We start from the raw sequence: 6,000 nt of genomic DNA on the forward strand, positions 1-6,000 counted from the left end.
GACATTTAGTTTGCTTCACATTCAGTTCAAGGACTCTTTAAAATCAGCTTTTGAATTAAAGATTTTCAAGAAAATGTGTGATATTGAAGAAAAAGATGGCAGAAATCACATTTATTTTGAATCTAAGAAAAAAATAAAAATAAAAGAAAAAAGAAAAGAAAAGAAAAAGAAACACAAAATAAGAAACAAAGAGTAATCAAGAACCAGATTCCAGGATGGCCAGACCACACGTCCTTTGATTAACAAGAAAAAACAATTTTACCCATTTATCTCAGGTTTCTTATATGTACACTAGTACTAAAATTGTAATTTCTTTTATATTACTGGAAGAAATATCAGCAGAGAATTCGAGCATGAGGCAAAAATTAGACTGCCTCTGTTTAGATGCTGTTCTCCTCAATTGGATTCTGAAATATGCAGGAGTAGCAAAATGTTTGGCCTCCTTTCTGAGAAAAGTCTTTGGTAACAGCAAACTGTAAAATGTTGAAACAGATCCTGATATAGCAACATTTTCAATGTAAATTTTGTATTAATTAAGGAAGGTTTACACATTAGAAGGGAGCAAGTCCTGAATTCTGAGACTAGGGAGAAAATCATGCTAGAGAAAAAAGGACAACATGTACCTGTATAATCAGTTTTTTTCCTACTTAATTTGCATAAGACAAATCATGAAGGGAACTCAGTACTGAGAAGAGGTACAAGGAATGAAAGTGCCGACCTTCCAAGAAAGAGAATGAGTACTGTGAGATTTCAGAATTAGAACAGTCCAAGGTAAGTTTACTAACAGAGCAATTAGGCTGTCATAAGCAGAAGGAAAGGTGCTAAGAATTTTAAACATGAGAGTTGTAACCCAGATCGGAAGCAAAGCTGAACTATTCTTGAGCAGCCTCCAAGGGCATTTTTATCCTAAAAAACTAGGGTAAACATAAATAGTCTATTATTGCTCTTATAATATTCACTTAAGCCTGGTACTGTATTATCTTCCTTTGTTATTCATATTCAAATAATACTGCTTTATAGGAAAAGCAAAATTAACTGGATGAGGTACCAATTCACTCCCTGTCAGTTATCCACCCGAGAGAATCTCTAGGGAGCAGTTAAAATAGGCTGGAGAAAGTGGGATTTAATCTGAAAGCCATGGCAAAATGTCACTTATCTCTTAATCTCTGAACGGAAGAGTTAAAGAAATCAGGATATCATCCTGACTGTTCAAAACCACATTTGGGGGCAAGTATAACCTTGCTGTCAAAAGGCTATCACCTCTTCTGACAGTACCTTAAAGCATTCTGACTACACCCTACTCTGCACCCTCCTTGCATCCATCATGACCTGACTATGGTGCAACATTACAAATTAATCACTTTTTTTTTAAAGTCCCCTAGTGTATTTATCTCACAGAATTCTGGTTAGTATGGTTGGTTCTGGCATTATTTATCTTAGTTGATATTTTCTGATGCTAAACGAGGCACAAAGTGACAAGTAAAATATTGTGAAAGTAAAAATAGAAAAGGTATTAATTCTTCCTTCTGTGAAATAGGTCCAGCATCTCCTATGTGAACTGTGGGGCAAATGTGTGAAAAGTAAACTATAAATCAAAATAAAATTTCTTCCAAGCCTGACAGTTTCAGAAGAGACATTCTAATAAAACAGAATACCTGGTATCTAAAACTATACCGCATTTTATAAAAATGAGAAGGGGAAAGAAAACCTAACTAAGAGAAGGAGTTTAGGCCAGGGTCGAGGGATTGTTATATTATTTTTAACTTCTCTCCTCATTCAAAGAGTAAAAATTCAGATAAATGACAGATGTTTACCTTGTTCACTGGACTCTCTTACATAGGGCTTAAGGTGGGACATTTTGATAGGTCTTTTAAGTCTAGTCCCAGTGTTGTCTCTCAGAACAGCACATCCACTTTCGGTAATATAGTCTATGACACAAGGACCAACCCATTCAGACTGGAAACGACCATCCTTCCACCAGTTCTTCCTTTGTCGTAAAACTTCATGACCTACTTTTAGATGAAATGGATTTAACTGCTTTGGTTTCTTTTTAACAATGACTTTGCTTTTATTCAGTTCCTCAAAATTGTTGTTCTCCACCTACAATAGCAAAATAAAAAAGAGAACAAAGGAATGAAAGAGCTATAGTATCTTGAAGGTAAATGCAGATAATAACAAAATGGTTATTTTATTGAGATACTACTACAAAGTGGGTATGAATCCCATTTGAATCTTAAAATATTTCAAAACCAGTATCATTATTACCCCAACTTCACAAAGAAGTTAAACTGAGAATGGTTAAGCAATTGGCCCAAATCAAACAACTGGAAAGCAACAAGACCAGAAATCTGAGTTCAGCTCTACTTGATACCAAAATACAAGGTTCTCCCATTATTGTCTCTCAGGATTTAAAAAAAAATTTTTTTTTACATTTATTCATTTTTGAAAGACAGAGAGAGACAGAGCACAAGCAGGGGTGGGGTGGAGAGAGGGGGACACAGAATCTGAAGCAAGCTCCAGGCTCTGAGTTGTCAGTACAGAGCCCGACTCAGGGCTCAAACTCACAAATGGTGAGATCATGACCTGAGCCAAAGCTGACACTCAGCCGACTGAGACACCCAGGTGCCCCGGTCTCTCAAGATTTTATAGCTAATAAGCATACTGTTTTATCAAGACAAACAGAATTTAACAGAAAAAAATTTGGCTTAGTATATTATATATATGTTTATGGATGTGTGCGTACCTCCGTGTGTATGTATGTGTATGCCAAAATTTTTTAAATTGCCTTATGGATTTTTAGATTATAGGGTTTTCTATTAAATAGAATCACCTGTCGTCCTGATGCTGTCTTATTCTCCATTTTTGATAATTTATCAGCTTCTTTAACTGCACCTAGAATTTTGGCAAACATACTTGTATCATCACCATCCACTTCATGAAGAATATCTGAAGTCTCAGGCATATAAGGATTTCGATTAAACATTTGAAAATATGGTGTATTTTTAGTAGGTTCCTATTTTAACGAAAATAAACAACAATTTGTAATACATTACATACCAAGAAATAGTCATCACTCAAAAGTAAGGAATTATAGAAAGTACAAAAAGACACACACCAAGTGAGTTACATTGAAGGCAAATGAAATGGCTGATAGGTGATCATCCCAGTTGTTTGGGTGGTCAGCACAGTGTTTACAAAGAAATGCTTTGATTGTGCTAGATGTACTTTCAGTTCGATTAACAGCTTGGGAGGCGTGAGAAATTACAATTTGCTTTGTGCCAAACAATCCACATAGTTCAACATTGATCTGAAAAATATATAAACAAAGTTGACTTTAAAATTTGTATTTTATGCTGATTCAAAGGGCCACATGCACCCCAATGTTTATAGCAGCACTATTAACAATAGCCAAAATATGCAGAGCCCAAATGTCCATCAACTAATGAATGGATAAAGAAGATGTGGTATATATACATACAATGGAATACTACTTGGCAATGAGAAAGAATGAAATCTTGCCATTTGCAACAACATGGATGGAACTGGAGAGTATCATGCTAAGCGAAGTCAGTCAGTCGAGGAAGGCAGATATCATAGGATTTCACTCGTGGAATATGAGAAACTTAACAGATGAACATAGGGGAAAAGAAGGAAAAATAAGATAAAAACAGAGAGGGAAGCAAACCATAAGAGACTTTTAAATACAGAGACCAAACTGAGGGCTGATAGGGGTGGGAGGGTGAGGGAGTGGGTTAACTGGGTGACGAGCATCAAGGAGGGCCCTCTTCGGGATGAGCATCGGATGTCATATGTAAGAGATGAATTGCTGGGTCCTAGTCCTAAAACCTAGACTACATTGTATGTTACCTAACTTGAGAATATAAAAATTATAAAATTAAAAAAATAATAAAGTTTGTATTTTACTCTTCCACTGACTGAAAGGTTTCAAAAGAATTTGAATCTTGCCTTTTTCATTGATCGTAGCCGTTCTATATAAAAGCATACATATTGTATTAAAAACAGCAATGGGTGTGCCTGGGTTGCGCAGTCGGTTAAGCGTCCGACTTCAGCCAGGTCACGATCGCGCGGTCCGGGAGTTCGAGCCCTGCGTCGGGCTCTGGGCTGATGGCTCGGAGCCTGGAGCCTGTTTCCGATTCTGTGTCTCTCTCTCTCTCTGCCCCTCCCCCGTTCATGCTCTGTCTCTCTCTGTCCCAAAAATAAATAAACGTTGAAAAACAGCAATGACTATTTATTGAGTCATTATGTGGTCAGTACACTAAATGCTTTACATTAGCTTAGAACAATCATAAGTTATCGTTAACTCCATTTTACAGATAAGAAGTTGAAGCTTTGGGAGGCTAAGTGCCTTGCTAAACATACACATACAGCAAGGAAATCAAAGAAAAGAATTTAACACTAACCCTGAGTTCATGTAACATTTTAATTCAGCAAACAATTTCTCAAAAAAACACTAAGTCACATGATCTGGTTAATAGCTATGTGACTTTGACAAGTAACCAAACTTCTGTGTACTCACTTTCCTCATCTGTAGAATGAGGAAAATCCTACCCAGGACTCTTGAGAATTATAGGAGTAGATGTTTGTAAAGCACCTAAAACAGTTCTTGGCAACTAGTAAGTACTTTATAACTTGTAATGTTACTATTATTGTTGTGGTTATTTTATTATCTGCAGGACCTAACAAAAGCCAAAATGAGTTTAGAAAACTTCTAACAGTAAGTCTATAAAATGTGAAACAACTTACTTTTCCTACCTTATGTCTGGACTATATTTTATTATTTTTTTTTTTTTTAATTTTTTTTTCAACGTTTATTTATTTTTGGGACAGAGAGAGACAGAGTATGAACGGGGGAGGGGCAGAGAGAGAGGGAGACACAGAATCGGAAACAGGCTCCAGGCTCTGAGCCATCAGCCCAGAGCCTGACGCGGGGCTCGAGCTCACGGACCGCGAGATCGTGACCTGGCTGAAGTCGGAGGCTTAACCGACTGCGCCACCCAGGCGCCCCTATATTTTATTATTCTTAACTGGGTAAACGTTTGATTAATAAACCTGTCTTTTGAAAAACTATATCCTTGTTGCTTAATTGTAAGAAGACAAGTATCATAGTAACTAAAAAGGTAAAGCTAATAAATTAGGAAAAAAAACCCCAACAAAAACAAAATCACATTTCCCAAGCTGCTGTGCAGGTAGGGGTAGTCATGTGATATAGTTCTGGCCCAAAGATCTGTAAATGGAAGTTGCTGGGCAGACTCAGATGGTACTAGCTTTTTTTGTCTGTTGTCCTACCCATTTCTTCTGTCTGAAATACAGACTTTGTGGCAAGGGCTCTGGCAGCCATGTCATGAACATAAGATTGAGAGTCACATCTCAAAGATGATGGAACATAATTCTAGAAGCATGGGTCCCCAATGACATTCAGAGTTACCCTTCTAACCTTGGACAGCCGAGAGAAGAGAGGGGTACTCTCTTGTACCTTACTTGGGGTAAGGATATCAGGATAGCACCTTATTCTCTTACTTGTAGCTAATAGAGTTCCTAGCTAATATATGTACTAATTTAGGCTGCCTCCTTTTAATTCAAAAGTAATTTAGAAGAAATCCTAGAGGGGCACCTACATGGCTCAGTGGGTACAGCATGCGACTCTTGATTTCAGGGTTTTAAGTCTGAGCCCCACATTGGGTGGGGAGGAAGGAGAGAGGGAGAAAGAGACAGAGAAAGAGAGAAATCCCAGAGAATTGGTATCATTTGGGTTAGCCTCAATCTGAGGTTATAATCAATGGCTTTAAATGACTGACCTCTGGAAAAGGGTCAGACAACTTTGTTTCAATAAGTTGTCTAGGAATGATCCAGTGAATTCATTTGTGGGATGCTATCCTGATATCCTTACCCCAAGAGCCTTTTTTCTTCCGTCAACAAGACATTCTATTAATGGTTATAATTTTGGTTTTCCTTAAGACCTATCTTTAAAATCAAAGAAGC

The sequence above is a fragment of the Prionailurus viverrinus genome, chromosome A1 (genome assembly GCF_022837055.1).
Source record: "Prionailurus viverrinus isolate Anna chromosome A1, UM_Priviv_1.0, whole genome shotgun sequence".
Classification (NCBI taxonomy): Eukaryota; Metazoa; Chordata; class Mammalia; order Carnivora; family Felidae; genus Prionailurus; species Prionailurus viverrinus.